This window comes from Panicum virgatum, chromosome 6N (genome assembly GCF_016808335.1).
Source record: "Panicum virgatum strain AP13 chromosome 6N, P.virgatum_v5, whole genome shotgun sequence".
NCBI classification, from domain to species: domain Eukaryota; kingdom Viridiplantae; phylum Streptophyta; class Magnoliopsida; order Poales; family Poaceae; genus Panicum; species Panicum virgatum.
In genome coordinates this window covers 152,716-171,828 of record NC_053150.1, presented here as the reverse complement: position 1 = coordinate 171,828, position 19,113 = coordinate 152,716, and the positions used below count along the sequence as shown (strand labels likewise).

The following is a 19,113-nucleotide window of genomic DNA, read 5'->3' as shown; positions in this document are numbered from 1 at the left end:
GATGCTAGGATGGGTCGATCAGTGGAGCGTGATCAGGTGAATACGGTCCCGAGAGATTCTAGATCAAGACTTTTGGTCAAGAGGGGTTTGTAGTTTGTATAGACACTTTGGCAACCGATAGCACATACTCAATGCTACGATGACGCAATCAATTTTAGCTATATGCCTAAGTCCTTTACGCCATCTATTTTTTTTTATCTGTTGCAATGCAGTAGTCGATACAATATAACATTTTCTACCATGGTTAGAATTTCTAACCATGAGCACTGAACCATCATCCCTAAAAATTGATTCACAGGGATAGGTGATATGATGGCCAGCCTCTAGAAATGTATTTAACCATAAGTTGTGATTCCCATGTGCTGAGGATCCATCAGACCATAAAACACTAACGGGAGTTGTGGTAGGTCCCACTACCTTTATGAAGAATCCCTAGAGCACATATATAGTATCCTGCTGTTGATTCACAGGCTTGCTGTTGATCTCTGGTGCTCCAAATTCGCCATCTAATAGTGTTGTCTACCCGCTGTCTTACTCTGTACCCAGTTGATCTGAACAATGTAGTCACTAGGACTACCGAACTCTCTGTACCAAGCACCAGCTTGCCCGGCATCAATGGGTAATCGATTCAGGTGGGGACTCTCGTCCCCCAGGTGTGCTTTCAAAAAAAAAGTATCCTGCTAAAGTTTTCCTAGCAAGGTGATTGCAGAACACTCCCCCTCTCTCATGCCTTGTGCTATTTAAGCCATAATCAAACTGAATCTGAATTAAACATGCATTGCTGAGTGTTTTCACTCACCCAGTGCTTATTTGGTTTCTATAAGGTATGCATTTAAATAAGGAGTAGACACATATAATTGGTAAAACTAGTCTATCAACCCGTGCTCTCTCATGGGTTAGAGTTTTAGGGGATATAGGTTTAATCTAGTAATATTAGAGGTGATTATTTTAATTTATCTTTCATAATGGTATTGCAGATAATTTATATGCAAATTTATGATTTATTTTAGTTTACCTTTCATGATGGCATATTGGGTAATTTATGTGCAGATTTAGTGCTTATTTTAATTCATCTTTTATAAGGGCACTGTGATTAATTCATATGCAAATTTAGGGGGTTATTTAATTTATATTTTATAATGGCATTTTGGGTAATTTATATGCAAATTTATGAGGTTATTTTAATTCTATTTCATAATGGCATGGTGGGTAACTTTTTATATAGATTTAGGGGGTTATTTTATTTCATTTTTAATAATGGCATGGTGGGTAATTTTATATAAATTTAAGGGTTATTTTATTTCATCTTTAATAATGGGTGATTTTTAGAAAATATAGTAGATCTAACTGCAACTATTATTAGAGTTACATGATGGACGGCCGGATGTTTTTGATTTTTGTGAGAATTGTTATGATCTATTTTTTTTCTTAGCGCGTCTAGTGAGGATTAACGTGGAGGCTTCAAAAGGAGTCTCCCATTAGTAATATTAAGATTAAGATTTGGTTTTTCTTTAATTATGGTTGTGGTTGATACGTTCTTGTGACTAGCTATGATGGTTTTTTATGTCCGGGGAATGGCTACAAAGTTTTATATCACCTTTTTGTATATAACAACTTCATGTTATGGTTGTCATATATATGGGATGCCGGTTGTTGGATGTCCAAAAGATTTATTCAGTCTTAGTAGAATATATATATGTTATGTGTTGATAAGTGCTCAAGAAACCTGTCGATGGATACATATAAGAGCACGGATATATATGGAAAGCACACGGCCACGAAAGCGGAGAAAACTAGTACTGTACACACAATAATTATAATTATAAAGGGAAATCAACACATATAGGGCATGCCATACGTAGGTATATGTGGCAGCAGTCACAAAGCACGCATACATGGTGTCTGTCAACTTGATGTTGGCACTCGCACAGATTATTCCAATACTCGACTCTCAGAGAATAGGCATCACCCAACCTGATGGAGTCGCGCTCACACTGATGAGACACAGGAGGATATATATATAGCAATGGGCTGTCATTCGGTCCATAAAGAATGACAGTAATCATTCCAGCTCATCAGCTTGGAATAACTTAACGGTGCACGTAGTAGCCGGCCCGGTCTCTGTCGCGCTCGCGCATATACGTACGACCATGAATGAGATCACCGGTGGTGATGGATCACTGGGCGCCGCCCTTTCCCGTCCCGCGGGGGGCGCAGTTTGAGGTGCAGTCCTAGGGGGGTGGCTGACAATCTTTTCCACCAGCACGATCTGCTTGCATCCAGCTGATAACTCCAACTCAGTCGGCAGTTTAGACCTGCTTGCATATATAGTTGCATGCATACATACATTATACTCTCTTCGTTCTTTTTTTATTTATCGTATGTTAGTTCAAAATAAACTAACCGACTACAAATATTCGAGAACAAAAATAGTACTAGTAAATAATAAATAATTTACATCATCTAATGATATAGATGTAGTAGATTATATATATTTTTTCAATCAATCTTAAATACAGTATATAGCTAGAATATCACTAACTACTTACTACAGGTACGTACCCTTCTGTCGTGTTTGCTCCTGCTGCACACCCGACGATTAGCGTGTCGAGGCCATTAATAATAATAAAAGACGTACGGCTTGGCGTGCAACAGCAAAAGCTCTTGAAATAATCTTCACCATATATGCATGCACACGCCGATGAAACTGACCTAGCTACCTAGGCTGAATTAAAGGTGTGCTCGCTCATCTGCTGACGCCCGATGAATCACCATCTCAATCATGCATGATACTTGATGCATGAATGCTCCCTCTAGTCTTCTGCCAACATCAGGCTTCCCTCGATCGACGACCCTCCTCTTGGTCATCATCGTTTGGCAATGTAATACTAGATTTGTACTCCCTCCGTTCACAAATGTTTGTCGCCGGCTAATTCAAAAATGAACTAACCGGCCACAAACATAAAAAAAACAGAGGTAGTAGTTTTCTGTAGTATATGTTGTTACTGCTGCCTCTGACTATCTTACTATTACTAATTGGAGACTCCTTTTGGAGCCTCCACGTTAATCCTCACGAGATACGCTGAGAAAAAAGATAAAATCTTAGAAATTCTCACAATAATCAGAAACATCCAACCATCAATTGGCAAATTGGAATATTAATAGCCATTAGATCTGTTTTCTAAGTAATTACCCACCTCTGCTATTATAAAAGGTCTTGAGTTCAACTCTCAACGAAAACAATTTTTTCTTTTTTGGCAGATCTTCTATGTAATTACCCACCTTTGTCATTATGAAAGGTCTTGAGTTCAACTCTCAACGAAAGCATTTTTTTTCTTTTTTGGCGGATCTTCCAATTTTCAAATTTACGCTTGGTTTTTTGTCGCCTTTTTTTTCCATTTACAAGATTATCCTACTAAACGCTCCAACATATTCATTACATTTTTTTATTGGGGACTCCTTTTGGAGGCACCACGTTAATCCTCACCAGACGCGCTAGGAAAAAAAGATAAATCCTAAAAATTCTCACAAAAAATAGAAACATCCAGGCCGTCCATCATGTAGCTCTAATAATAATAGCCATTAGATCTATTATATTTTCTAAGAAATTACCCACCATGCAGTAATGAAAGATGAGATAAAATAACCCCCTAAATTTATATAAAAATTACCCACCATGCCATTATGAATACGATCTAAAATAACCCCCTAAATTTGTATAAAAATTACCCGCCTTCCATTATAAAATATGAATTGAATTACCCCCTAAGTTTGCATATAAATTACTCACTATGCCATTATAAAAAATGAATTAAAATAAACCCTAAATTTGCATACAGATTACCCAATATGCCATAATGAAAGATAAATAAAAATATTTCCTAAATTCCATATAATTAACCGCCGTTACAAAATTGAATAATCACCTCTAATATTACTAAGAATTAAAACTCTAACCCATGCGAGAGCACGGGTTGATGGACTAGTTAGGTTCTAAATGTAAATAGTTGGGGTGTTTCTTTTCTCTTTAATGAAATATACATGCTGAGGTACATTCTAGCCATCCAATTAACTACCGTAAAAGTCCAGAACTGATGAGTACTGACACGCCAGCTCTAAATCCTGATATTTGCATGCAGCAATAGAACTCTTTAAACCCAACAATAATGGCCATCCCCGATGTGGTGTACATGTGGCAGGGGGCCCAATTGCCATGCCACTGGGCACGGAGCCTTTGCCTTACTGAGTTGCCATGGCAAAGGTATCATGCTTCATTTCCCTTGCTTGTGTCTATCCGCCATGCTCTACTCTGCCTCCCCCATGCGCATGGGTGGTAAAGGGCCTCACACATTTTGCCGACAAAATTTAAGAATAGTTCCAAAAGAGTCGGATCAATTTTTTCTATGTTTTAAGCCAGGGGCGACGCCACGTTATGGACAGGTGGTGCACCGGCACCAGGGAAAATTTGAAAAATGGCTACTGAAGAGCTCATTTTGACCATTTCAAGCAGTCCAAATCGACAATATTGCTTCAAATTTAGACATGATTCTTTAGGTGTGCACCACCGTCTTTTCCAGTCTGGCTTTGCCCGTGTTTTAAGCTACAATCAACTAAGGACTCATTTGAATTTTGAAACCTAATTAGGTCATGATCCATAGACCATTCTACCCGCTTGTGGCTGACATCATCGAGAGAGATAGTGTGGGGAGGGGGAGAAAAGGGGTAGATCCAGAGAGAGATAGGGGCTGGTAGTATTGCACCAATTACATGTGGGCCACATATATTTTTTCTATTTTGTTTGTTTAACTGCTGATGAGTTAGTGCCACGCCGACAAAACAATAATAGTTCATAGGTGGGCATCGTTGCCATGTGCACGCCACACCAACGAAAACCCCATTTGAAATCAGCCAATATATGATCAAAGTTTTCTCATTTCAAGAGTTAAATGGCTGCGCATACATGGTTGTTCTATAGTTCAAATGCCAAATCAAGACTCGGACAATGGCTCAATGGCCAAAAATCGACTTTTTTCATAAAAGAATCACTTCACATCAAGGCAATGGTTAGAACTGGTATCCATGTGGTTATATACCGAGTAGCTGAGACAACATAAAAGCATGTGCAATATGGTTGGAAAGATTGTATAATGTATTACATCATCCTAAATATATTAACACATAACTGAGTCAATTAGGCCTAAATACATATACATGCGCTCGCTCCGTCTACAAAAGAATGAAATTCTCGTTTTCTAAGTCAAACCATCGTAACTTTAACTAAATTTATATTAAAATATATTAAAGATTAAGCTACCAAATTAGTATTGTTAGATTTATGGTCAAATATATTTTCATATTAGACGTATTTGATATCATAAATGTTGTTACATCTATATATGCATAAACTTGGTTAAACTTACGATGGTTTGATTTAGGACAAAGCCAAACTTCATTCTTTCGTAGATGAATGGAGTATTACGCATAACCGGCGGACACAGGTTCAATGAGAAAAAAAACTAAACAAACGAGTGGAACTTCATTCCTTTTTTCATCATGACTTCATTGATATATATGACATCATGCAGTGCAAGAGGCGGTTAAGCTATCATAAACATTGGAAAACCGTAACATTATTTGGTAGATGACTTATCTCGGGTTTGGATTTTCCAAGTTGTCTTGTATTAATATTTGCAAGAAAATGGGAGTCCTAATTAAAAAACACCTGTCGAATAAATACAACAATGCTGCTTAGGAGTACTTAGTTACAAACGAGCCCCACCATGTTGGGATCTCAGCATATATATATATTGGATGGTAGTGTACTGGTATCAAACTTTTTATATAGAGTGGAGGTCTGCGGAAGGTATACATACTAACCAAGCACAACCCAAGAAGATACATAAACAGAAGAAACAACACCTATATATACATATCTCCCAGTGTCCAAGATCAGACGACCGCGCGTTATATAAATGTCAAGTGCCTAGTTGCATTCGATATACGCATGAACCAATAATTATCACCCTTGATTAATTAGCACCACACCGTTGTTGGTACCTGATGTCATTCTTTTTCTCCATATCCTTCCTTGATATAACTGCCTGCGATCCAAGAGCCTGTTAAGCTGCCACATATAGACATTGGCAAATTAAAAGAAAAAAGTCTATATTCCACCTGATGTATAGTTGGTCGTCTACATCATCCGCTGGACTACAAAACTAGTTATTTTACACCTTAAACTATTGAAAACCTGACAAATAACCCTTGAGTTGTTTTGACGATGTAGCAGTGGGACCCACATGTTGAGTATGGAAGTTTGTTCAAATAACCCATCATACAAATTTTATGTCCAAAACACACCTCCAACTATTACATTTGGTCCAAGCCACCCCTTATTAATTTTTTCTTTTTTGTTGCACTATGAACATGTTAACTTTTAATCACAATATATTTTTATAATTATATCTGTGATTATTTATCATTACTTTTCATGCAATTGTGTATTAGTATAGTTAATTTTATTTTGTATTATATCTGTGATTTTTCATCATTACTTTTCATACAATTTGATATTAATTATATATGTTAATTGATTAGTAAATGTCTAACCTATAAAATTGTAATAAAAATAAACATATATTTTTCTAGAATAAATTATTATGTCTTTTATCACCACACATTTTGAACTTAAAATTCAACTTGTTCAGAGTGTATGAAAAAAACAAAATTTTAAAGGGTGGCTCAAACCAAACAAAATAGTTGGAGGTATAATTTGAACACATAAAATTAGTTTAAGGGGTTATCTGGACAAATCTCTATACTTAACATGTGGTCTCCCTGCTTTTTGTCTTGTTTTTAATAGTTTAAGGTGTAAAATATCTGGTTTGTAGTTAGGGGTGATGTAAACGACCACTTATACGTCAGGGGGTTATATAAATTTTTTTCTCAAATTAAAACCAATAATATTAGTAGATGCGACTTCTTGTGATTGGATTTTCCAACTTGTCTTGGACTTGTTAGACAATTAATATCAATTAGCTCACAAGCACATGGCAGCCCTAAATGACATATGGCGCATAATTAACACAACATGCTGCTTAGGTACAAACGCGCCTAGTAGCCTGCCATACGTTGGAATCTCAGCCCATCTTTTTGGATGGTATGCGTACTCATACTAACCAGTAACCACAGCCTTCTTTCTTCATATTCATCAACTAGGTAGCTAGCACAACCAAGAAGACAGCAAAAACAGAAACAGGCACCTAGCTAAATCACCAAAAGAGGAGCTAATGGCCCTTGGAAAAGATGATCAAGATCACAAGAATTGCTCGGAGGGTCATCATCATGGTAGCCACTTCCTCGTGGTGTCCTACGGCATCCAGAGCCACGTCAACCCTGCGCGTGCTCTCACCCGTCGTCTTGCTGGGACAGGTGATTTCACACACTTTAGCTTGGCTTACAATATTAGCCAGCAATACTCTCAAGAGATTTGAGAAGCACGTCACGTATTTATATACAAGGATGACGGGGCCAAACAACCAGAAGAAATAGAAATATCACAGAATGAAGTGTAAGAATATAATCCAACAATTACAAGCAGAGTATAAAATAGTTCACATAACTATAAAAGAAAAGGCGTGTAGCTGCCTACGGCTTGGAGGAGCATTGCATGAAGAATTGAAAGTAAAGATTGTAAAATGTGCCATAAAAACTGATCTGTCCTCGGTAAAACGTAACATTGTTCGTTCAAGATTTTATAATTGGTCATACCGCTCCTGTTGGACATCTTCCCCAGCTGAGATTCAGCATCGCTTGCCTTTTCGGGATGTGAGTAATGCTCCTTCAAGCACTGAGCTGAACGATCTTTCAGTCTTTCACGCAGCTCTCTTGAGTATGAGCTGCATCGGATAATGCAAGCCGGGCCACTTTCAACTTCTCAATATATATATTGCTTCAGTTCTTAAACATGGGACGAGGGCTTCTGCATCCAGAGTTCTGCAATCATAGAAACACATGTTGTCGCCATGATGTCTTGAGCGCTCTCAATTGTGGCAGCCTTATTATCAACTTGAGCTCGTTTCGAGGTAAAAACTCACAGTCCAACAAATTTTTAACTTGAAGTGGAGGTGACCCCATCAGTTTTGCCCAACATTTCATATTGGAGTACGTCATGATCTCCTCTTTGCCAAAAAGAGCAATGTTTGAGTATATTTTGGAAGCTTCAAAGGTCACCTCTTTTATGGTAGCACGAAGGTTTTCAGATTCAGCGGCAGCCAATTATGGATCTGTCTGGCTAAAATAAATAAATAAGAGGGTTTGCTTCCTCTTCTATTTGCTCTTCGTTTTTCTATTACTTATTAGAGAGGGTCATCCCTTCTCTCTAAAAGGGGGGAAAAGGAGATAATGCACTCTCGTCGCTCATTATTACTTGAGTGCCCAACATTAGCTCTATATGTGTATGGTCCTGCGGCCATGTTTATTTAAGTCAAAGCCTTGTGGCTTTATCAGCATTGTTTGTCAAGCATCTATGGATTTTCAGATGCATGCTAATTATTTGGGAGCAGTGAAGCAAGCCAACGCGGTGGTTGTGTAACTGTGAAACCCTTCAAGATTGATGGCTGGCACTGTTACAATTAGACAGTCACATCAGACTTGATGAATTCCTATAAAAGACAGCATTCCATTGGCCGGCACCAGCATTCTCTAGGGCGGGTGTATATGCGTCTTCCATATGTGTCGACTCCGGGAGCTATCACCGGAACAATATTTGTTGTGTCGCATTTTGTGGCCGAGTTGACTTCTTAACGCGGTTCCAGTGTACTTCTTAACGTACACCGGAACAATATGTGCAAGCCAAATGATACGGCTCAACTTAAATCAGAATCCGGATTGTTGTATGGGCCCACATGCATGTTGTGCGTGTACGAATCTGTATTCACAAGCTAGAGATCGTGTCATGCATATCACGTTTGGTCATTGATCGTGTACATCTTGGATATATATTAAAGATAAAACAATCAGGTTTCCACGTGCACTTAATCTACTATATGAGCGCATATGAATATTTTTTCCCTTTTAATCTGATGTCATGGGATGGGGGATTAGAATAAGTTGATCTATTTTCTTTCAATCTAGAGGTTAGATCAAAATATAATCTATTGTGTTAAGATTAAACAAAATCAAAATAGACATGTTTGCTTGCTTTCAAACCAACGTGCCAGGATCATAATAAAACATGTATCTATATGTTGATCATAATAAAATGGCTTTGCATGAGATTAGAATATATATACATATACATGTTCTTCAATCGGCTTTGCATGAGTTGTGAAGAGATTAAATAAACAAGTATAAAGCGGCAACATCGACTCCACCATGCTGGTACGCATCCTGGTAAGTAAATCGGTCTCCTTATTTCTTTACATTACAAAGCGCCTAGTGCTCTACGGCAGATATGGACGGTTACCTATCTCCGTAGCTTATGAAAATCAATTACAAGTCTCCGAAAAGGCAATTTGCCCAAGAGAAAGCTTGATGCTCTCGACATACGGCAGTTGATTTGTCCAAGAGAAGCTTTGAAGCTCTGAATTTCCGCAGAACCGCCAAGTTCCGATTTTTCGCAGAAGCCGATTTTCCAGTAAAGCTCCGAATTTCCGCAGAAGCATTGAAGCGCTAAAGTCCGCATTTCCGCCGAAGCGATGAAGCCCCGCTCCAACCTTCCAATGAGGCTCCGATTTTTCGATGAGGCTTCGATTTTCCGATGAGGTTCCGATTTTTTATGAAGCTCCGATCTTCCGATGAGACTTTCGTTGAAGTGCACTTAGCCATTGAAGCGCCGAAGTTCAAGATTACTGAGAAGCTTAATGTTAAAGCTTGAATTTGTACCAAGTGCTTGCCGCCGTGAAGCCTGTTTTGAATAGATATGAGAGTGCTCTGAATTTATATCAAGTGCCAACCGTGAAGCTTATTTTGAGAAAGCTTGCGATAGCTATCAAGTTTCGTTAACAAATTTGCATCACCGATTTGACCATGTTTGTCACCAGTAGGCTGAGGTTGTGTACACGTCATATGGTGCTCGCGCAATGCTATAGCAACGTTGTATTTGTAGCGTGCAACTCTCTTAATCGTGTCTAGTGCCGACGAGGCAAGACGAAATTTTGGCCAAGTGCCGATGAAACAAGGTCTCAACTCTATCGACATGTTTACCAAGACTTATTGATAGCAAAGCGCCTGACGGCGGCTATCTTAATAATACTACTACAACATGTTTATCCAAGACTTCTCGATAGCAAAGCGCCTGACGGCAGCTATCTTGACAATACTACGACATCATATGTACCAATATCCATAAGAGCAATATAGAAGATTATTTGCTCTTTTATTGACTAAGTCTTTGATTTTTCTGCAAGCCGAAAGGCCGTCAGAAAATCATTCATCTTGCAAGCATCGTTCATGTGTTTCAATAATCACACCGTGATTTGCGATCCACATATTTTTACTCCGACATGTCTAGTGCCGACGAGGCTAGACGAGATTTTTGGCTAGGTGCCGACGAGGCTAGGTCACTATTTCCACTGACACGTCCCCAACAACGGGATCGGATATACTGTTGCTGGGCACCGACGAGGCGAAAGTAACATTTACATCTATGTTTGATGAAGCCGGGCATATATGACTGGGCACCGACAAGGCGAATGCCATCCCCTTTATCAATAGTTTATTCCATTAACTACGACGTGGCGACGGGTAGCTTTGACTGGGTTTCGGCGATATCAAGCCACTTATGTCACAAGTTCCGCACATAATATTTCTATGCCATATATCGCATATGGACGATGAGCAGATGATTTATTTGACGACAACCATTTAAAGCGCAGCTTAATCGGAGGTTTTCCGTAGACTCGCTCTACGGATGTAATTAACCGGTCGCGCCTAACATATAGGCCCCGGGAATCAATGAACTACGCAATCTCTACATAGTCAGACCTCTCCTTAAGCATGACGCTGAAGACAAACAAAGACTTAGTCTCGATGATCATGTATTTTGTAAATTCAAGCAAGAATTAATGAAATATATGGTTATCGGATATGTGTGCATATTTACTATTTTTCGTCTTCGGCCTTATTTGATTTTGTTTATTTTCACCGATACACCGTCAGGCTTTGGGCCAGTCATGGACTCTCGCCTAGAGCTAGACCATGCGTTCTTCAAACGAAGACTTAGTCTCGATGATCATGTATTTTATAAATTCAAGAAAGAATTAATGAAATATATGGTTCTCGGATATGTGTGCGTATTTACTATTTCCTGTCTTTGGCCTTTTTTGTTGGTTTTGTTTGTTTTCACCGATACACCGTCAGGCTTTGGGCCAGTCATGGACTCTCGCCTAGAGCTAGACCATGCGTTCTTCGTTCTCCCAGAGAGAGCCGGATGGGCAGAACACCAGCAGCCTAGATCGCATCGCTGGAGCACGGCGAGACGACTCCAGCGCCACAGCCTTCGCCGCTTCGTCCACGCCACCACCGGATCCGCCGGCCTCTCCGAGCCTACCTAGATTGTGCCGCCTCCTTCCATGAATCGGAGCTGGAACCGGAGCAAGTCGACCAAATCGGAGCTCCTTCTCCTCCACTGATGGCCGATGGATGCCGTCTCCTCTCCCACTGCAGGATCCGCGCCCTCCACGCCGCCGCGGGGCGCTGCCTCCTGGATCCACCGCGGGCGCCGCCTCCCTTTCTTCTCCACCCGGATCCGCCGCCGCATCCGCCTCCGGTCGCAGGATCCGTCGCCGGCCGCACCGTGCGGACTCTTTCTGCGCCGGCCTCCACCACCGGCATCCTCGTCCTCTCCGCGGGTGGCGTCGCCCATCCTCGCCTGGCACAACGACGGCTCCCGTCCTCTCTCTCTGCCCTCTTCCGCCCACACGCATGAGGGAGCGGCCGTTGCTCGGGCCCATGAGCTACAGTACGTGGCGGAGAGGGGAGGACTCCGCCACATCTGGCGGAACGGGAGGGCTCTGCTGGTGTGGAGGGATCGGTAGAGGGATGGGCTGCGGGCGTTTTTACTCCAAATGTTTCCGCTATCTGCATGCCGAAGAGATTGGAGGGACGAGTGCGGATAGTCTAAAAGTTCCATGCCAGATCTATATTTATATCTTCTATCGATTTTATGTGGCATAATGTATGTAGTGATTTTCTGTGGCGTACCATTTCCAACCTATATAGTGGAGCCAATATGAGGGATATAAAGGTTTTCGCTAGGTGAAAAATGGTATCATAAAAATTTGCTCTTTAATAGTGTAGATTTACAATTACAATATACATATGTTACGATAACTCGTGATAACGTTTACCCTAATTTTATAATAACTCATTTTGAGGATGTTGTTAATAAATCTATGTATTTGTTCTCGTAATTCTTCATGTATAAATACAGTACACCATAGGACAGTTACACACGCTAATTATATTGAGATTATATGCGGCACATTTATTTCGTTCCCTATGGCAAAACTTATGACTTATGAGGCATCATATGGGAAAGAGAAATCCAGAAAATATATACAAACAAAAGTAAAACCGAAACGCATAGTTAAGTAGAATTCTTTTAGGTGAGATCGATGAGAGGAGAAAGACATACCCTGTTATCACAAATACTACTGACATGGCATGGTGGGTAATTTATATGCAAATTTATGAGGTTATTTTAAGGCTGCTCTCACCAGCATACCTATCAAGATGCTCAAATTTCAAACTCCTCTGTCTACAGTACACGTACAGTACAAAACAGTGTTTTGGGCACCCCAATGGACACTGTAGTGAGAAAAGCCTAATAGTCTTTCATAATGGCATGACGGATAATTTATATGAAAAATTAGGGGTTATTTTAATGGTCTTTCATAATGGCATGGTGAGTAGTAATTTATATGAAAATTTAGGGGGTTAATTTAATGGTCTTTCATAATGACACGGTGAGTACTTCCTCCGTCCATTTTTGATAGTCATATAAGCAAAAAAAACTGTGCAACAATGATAGTCATATAAGGGCCAAAGCTAATAAATGTCGCACAACGATTGGCTACATACAATCTATTCGTTTCAGATTGCGGCAGCTGCGGCTGCTTGATCGCAACAGTAAAAACCAGCACGTATATAGTGCAAACAGCAGCAACCCCAGCCACAAAACAGATAGCATCGTAAAAGATGCATTTTGTTGGTGCCAATCTAGGGCCAACACATGAACGTGCTTGATCGCGCAGTGAGCGACGGCACAATTTGCAGCGCCGATGCTCAGACCGGTCAGACCGGTTCGCCTGTGCAGAACGACGAAATCCGATGAACGCTCGCCCGGGAGGGACCCCGTCAGGGCAAACGCGCGTAGGGTTGTTCTAGGATCGGCAGGCCACCTAGAACGCCTTCAGACGTTGCGGAGACGAAGGAAGAACAGCAGAAAAGGGTTGGAAGGAGCTAGGGTTTAGAGACAAAAGTAAAGGCAATAAACATAAAGAAAAGTAATGTATTGATGTATTTTGATCGATTGGATGTCTCAATCGGCCGTGGCCCTTTATATTTATAGGGTGGGTGGACTTGTCCCGCAAGAAATCCTATTACAAGATCTAAATCTATGAAAATCTCTAGTTGTACTCGGACTCTGCTTGGACCGGTCGGCTCCTGCCGAATCGGCTACATCGTCAAAGACCGGTCAGACCGCCTGAAGCGACCAGTCAGACCGGTTGGTCTAGTCTGCTACCAATTTTGGTCGTCAACATATGCCCCCCTGTTCTTTGGCAAAGCTTGCGTGCCAAAGAACACTCTTCTGGACCAAAATTATCTAAAGGCGATGATCAATGATACATCGGCCATTTTTTGTGCTAAGGGCGATAAAAAATATCGGCCATGTCTTGCTTTCCTTCAAGTTGATGATGAATCAATTCGCTTCGGTCTCCAAACTTTCTTCATGACTATTGGCTTTGTTGGCTTGACCTCCACTTCTTGCCCCATCGTTTCTTGCTTGCGTAAACGTTGCAATCTTCGCTTTTGAGTGTGAGATAAACCGGAGGGACACCACCTCAGCTGTAAGTATTTTGAATCTTTCTTCACGTCCTTCTCACCCTCTTTGCTGCAATTAAGCTCTTTTTCGACCAGATTATTGCTAATCGGTCTTTGTGGAATACAATTTGGATATATAGAAGGATATTGAATATAATAGGGCTGCATATACATCCTACCATAATCCAAAGGTGTATAATAACAAGGATACGACCAGAACTATGGAGCGATCGGCTCAAAATTTGGCATAACAACACAATTACCTTGATGTATGCGAGAATCCGATTGCTCACTGGATGTTGACGTTGACTTGGTACCCTTAGTTTCATCTGGCCGTTTCTTGTGCCTCTGAACAATTCCATCCTTCTCATACTTGGCCAGGAGCTTTTTGAAGCTCGACCTTGTTCTAAATTTGGTCGAGGAGGAATTTCCAGAATCACTAGGAGTACCGGTCAGACCGGTCTGGGGATCGGTCAGACCGCCCTGTGGACCGGTCAGACCGTTCGACGCACCAGTCTGACCGGTTAGATTGCTGCCGGTCTTATTTTCTTTGCGTTGCCCCCCCGAGTGTTGATGTCCTTGTTGAAGCTCGAGGAGTCTTGCTCTGCAGCACCCTTTTCTCATGCCTTTCCTCACCAACCACCACATTTTTCCCTTTAGTCGATTCGGCTTGATGCGGCCGAATCAATACTTTTGGATTTGACAACTCAAGTGTATGAACGGGAAAAGGATTTTGATCAATTTGCATCGCAGAAATAACCAATCGTCCTTCATTTATAGCCGATTGTATTTGTCAACGAAGAACATTGCAATCATTAGTGGCATGAGAAAAAGTATTGTGTAACTTACAATATGCACGCCGCTTCAATTCCTCCGCTAATGGAATAGTGTGAGAGAACTTAATCTTCCCAAGCTTTGCCAATTCATCAAAACTTCTATCACACTTTGTCACATCAAAGGTGAATTTAATCTCATCTTGCCGATTTTTAGAAATCGGCTTTAAAGAAGTACAAGTACTGGGCTTATCACTAGATGACCATACAAATTCAGCAGCATATACTTCATTACCCTCATCATCTGAAGATTCTCCTTGTAGCATATGCTTACTAAGACGATCGGGTTTAAACTTAGACTCTTTGCTTCGGCTTTCTTGAGCCAAAGCCCTCTGCAACACTTGATTAATAGTTAGAAACTCATATCCTTCTAATTTTTCTTTAATATGAGACCTCAAACCATTAAGAGCTAATTCGGCAAGATCCTTTTCAGAAATAACCAAACTATAACATCGGTTTTTTGTATCTCTAAATCTTCTAATAAATTCAGCAACAGACTCATCATGCTTTTGCTTAACCGATGTTAAATGACATAGCCTCAACTCATTTTCACCATTATAAAAATGATCATGAAATTTACGCTCTAATTGAGACCATGTTTGCACAGAATTAGGAGCTAATGCCGAAAACCATGAAAAAACAGTGCTAGATAAAGACAAAGGGAACATTCTAATTTTCAAATGATCAAGACTCCCATAAATTTCCATTTGTGCATTAAACTGACTAACATGCTCCCATGTAGTTCTACTATCCTCCCCAGTAAATTTAATAAATTCTGGTACTCTAAAATTCTGAGGATAAGGAATAGAATCAAAACTCTCAGGATACGGCTTTTGACAGACTAGAGTTTTGTCCTTCAATTCTACGCCGAAAGTTTCTTTGAACATAACAGCCAAATCTTTCTTATGTTTCTCAAGTATTTGATTAAAATAAGAATTATTTGGCCTCTGAACATTGGCGCTAGAACTATTCGGCATTTGCGGTGCATGATTCGGCTGTGTATATGGTGTTTGCTGCGAATAACCATGGTTTGGCATTGCACCATATGAATAGCCCGAACTTTGGGGAGGCATAGTATACAGATTATAAGTCATAGTGGCGTATGGAGGAACACCATAACTAGTAAACCCATTTGTTCGGCTAAAATCAGCCTGAACAGGAGGCATACTAGTAATAGGTTCACGAGGCGACTGATATGCCACCAGAGCACCAGGACCGGTCAGGGAAACCGGTCTGACCGGTTGGAACCGGCCCACCGAGACCGGTCTGACCGGTTTGTGCAACCGGTCTGACCGTTCCATTCGCATTGCACTGCTCTGGAGGTTTCTGACCATCATAAAAATTCATCGGCATGCCGTACTGTGGTGCAGGTATTGCCGATGATTCAGGATGCATAGTATTATGATAAAAAGTGCCATCCATATTAGGTCTAGGAGTACCACTATCATCAATCAAAGGTTGCTTGCCTAATGATTTATCAATCATATTTTGAACAGTAGCAAGAATCTTTTCTTGACCATTAACCACCAATTGAGTAATTTACTCTAAAGTAGGTGGTGTTGTAGCACTTACAGTAGCACTTGATTTGGCTTGCTCATCTAAATCCGAAAGAACGACCACCTCCTTGTCCTTAGAGATATCACCCTTCCAATTCTTGGAAAAGTGAGACAAGAACCACCGATGGTTTTCTTCAAGTTCTTTTTCCTTGCGCCGCTTGCTCTCCTCTTCACACTCATTTATGAAGGCTTCATAAGCTTGACGATCCTCGGGCGGCAATTCATCAACAGACGGTCTGCTGATGTTATCGGGATCGATCTCACCAGGATTCGACAGCTTCACCATCGTAGTAGAAGGAGTAGATTAGATTGGTTTTACAACCAAGATCTTTCTTCCCCAGCGGAGTCGCCAAAAATATGTTGGCGCCAATCTAGGGCCAACACACGAACGCGCTTGATCGCGCAGCGAGCGACGGCACAATTTGCAGCGCCGATGCTCAGACCGGTCAGACCGGTCGGGGTAACCGGTCAGACCGGTTCGCCGGTGCAGAACGGCGAAATCCGACGAACGCTCGCCCGGGAGGGACCCCGTCAGGGCAAACACGCGTAGGGTTGTTCTAGGATCGGCGGACCATCTAGAACGCATCCAGATGTCGCGGAGACGAAGGAAGAACAACAGAAAAGGGTTGGAAGGAGCTAGGGTTTAGAGACAAAAGTAAAGGCAATAAACATAAAGAAAAGTAATGTATTGATGTATTTTGATCGATTGGATGTCTCAATCGGCCGTGGCCCTTTAAATTTATAGGGTGGGTGGACTTGTCCCGCAAGAAATTCTATTACAAGATCTAAATCTATGAAAATCTCTAGTTGTACTTGGACTCTGCTTGGATCGGTCTGACCTAGTCAGACCGATCGGCTCCTGCCGAATCGGCTACATCGTCAAAGACCGGTCAGACCGCCTGGAGCGACCAGTCAAACCGGTTGGTCTAGTCTGCTGCCAATTTTAGTCGTCAACACATTTACGAGTGCATAGCTGCATGCATCCAAAGAGTGTACGAGAGTAATTAAAGAGTAGTAAATGAGATAAGTAGACTTCACACTTTCTTGGTCTCTGTGTACGAGCCTTATATGACTATCAAAGATGGACAGATGGAGTAATTTATATGAAAATTTAGAGGGTTAAATTAATGGTATTTCATAATGGCATGGTGGGTAATTTTTTAGAAAATATAATAGATCTAATGGGTAATATTATTTTTGATTTTTTTGGAAATTTATAGGATTTATCTTTTTTTCTAGCGCGCTTCGCAATCCGTGTTTTTTTAACCTCTAATTAGTAATAGTAAGATATGTGGACTCCAACATCAAAAGCCAAATCTTAGAACTAAAACCTCGCGTTCACATCTTGAAATTTTATGAAAAGCTTTCGGAATTTATTTGGAGATGACTTAGTATGTCGATCAACTAATTCGTGCATACTATTACGACAATATCAATATGTGGATCCCATGTCAAGAGGCCAAACCTCAGAACTAACACCTCAGAACTATTACTATTGGGATGTTGGGCAAATTTGGGCCAACTGTGCATTTATTTACTTCCATGTAATTATAACAGAAAAATCATGCCACAAATAAAAACATGATTAAGAAAAAATAGAACTCCAAAGGGCAACTTCATCTGGCATCTAACATGCTACCAGGACTGGAGTGGGCCTATTTCTCAGCCTTGCGACTTACCCTGAGCGTTACAACCCTGTGTTCTGTGGCGCCTGTAGTACTGACGTCCACACATGACAACAACTAAGTCTATATTATCTAGGTCGAACAGTCTCATTATTCCAAATGCTAAACCCAACATAGATTATCCATGGCAAATTTTGTATCAGAAGAGATCCAACACATCAAAAGATTGGCATATCATAGCAAGATATTTAATCAGAGTACTATGCAGTATGCACCTATTGATGCATGAATGCAGAACATTACAAGCTGCATGATTTATGATCTAACGATGAGCTACAAAGAAGAGGCTGTTTCTCATTTATCACTGTGACAAAACATGTGCATCTACTATTCACTGGCAAATTTTGTATCAGAAGGCATTGATTGAACATCCGTTTCTAAATAATGACAGTGATATATGCATATAAATCCAAACTGAAAGCCTTTGAAATTTAATGTGCCCTGATTGAACACACTTCTATCGCATTTCTAACAGAAGCAAACTCAGAATTAATAGCAAGATCTATTTACCAACAAGCAAAGAAAACTAACCTAAATTTTATTAATCAACCTAGAATTCATTAGAGTTGCAGCAAGATCCTCTACTATATGTTCAGAAAGTTTGCTCTAGATCACTTTCCCAAAGGTAGCCTCAGTAGCAGTAGAGGATGCTGGGAGACCAATCTAACATAAGAGAAATAAGAACTGATGGACACACTCAGCTAATCTTTACAATGTGTCCCATGTGTCATGCTTTTGCTAACAACCAATCAAAGAACATCGTGCTGTCAGGAGCATTTTGTTAGCTTTTCTTAAAGATTCTTGCGAAAAAGAATTAGCCTAAGACAACTGAAATACCGTTGAAGCTTAAATATCAACAAGACAGCAAATTTGTAGTGTTAATCACCTGAAACAGATTTCGCCATTGCACACTTCAGAACAGTGCTTCCCAAGGTCTGTCAACAGTTGGCAGCAAAAACATAAACTCTGGTGGTCCACAGCACAGATAGGACT

General features: G+C 40.6%; 1 pseudogene; it reads right to left on the bottom strand.

Annotated features, from left to right (window-relative positions):
* Positions 1–613, bottom strand: part of LOC120679657 — a 61,087-nt pseudogene extending 60,474 nt beyond the window's left edge.
* Positions 614–19,113: the final 18,500 nt, after the last annotated feature.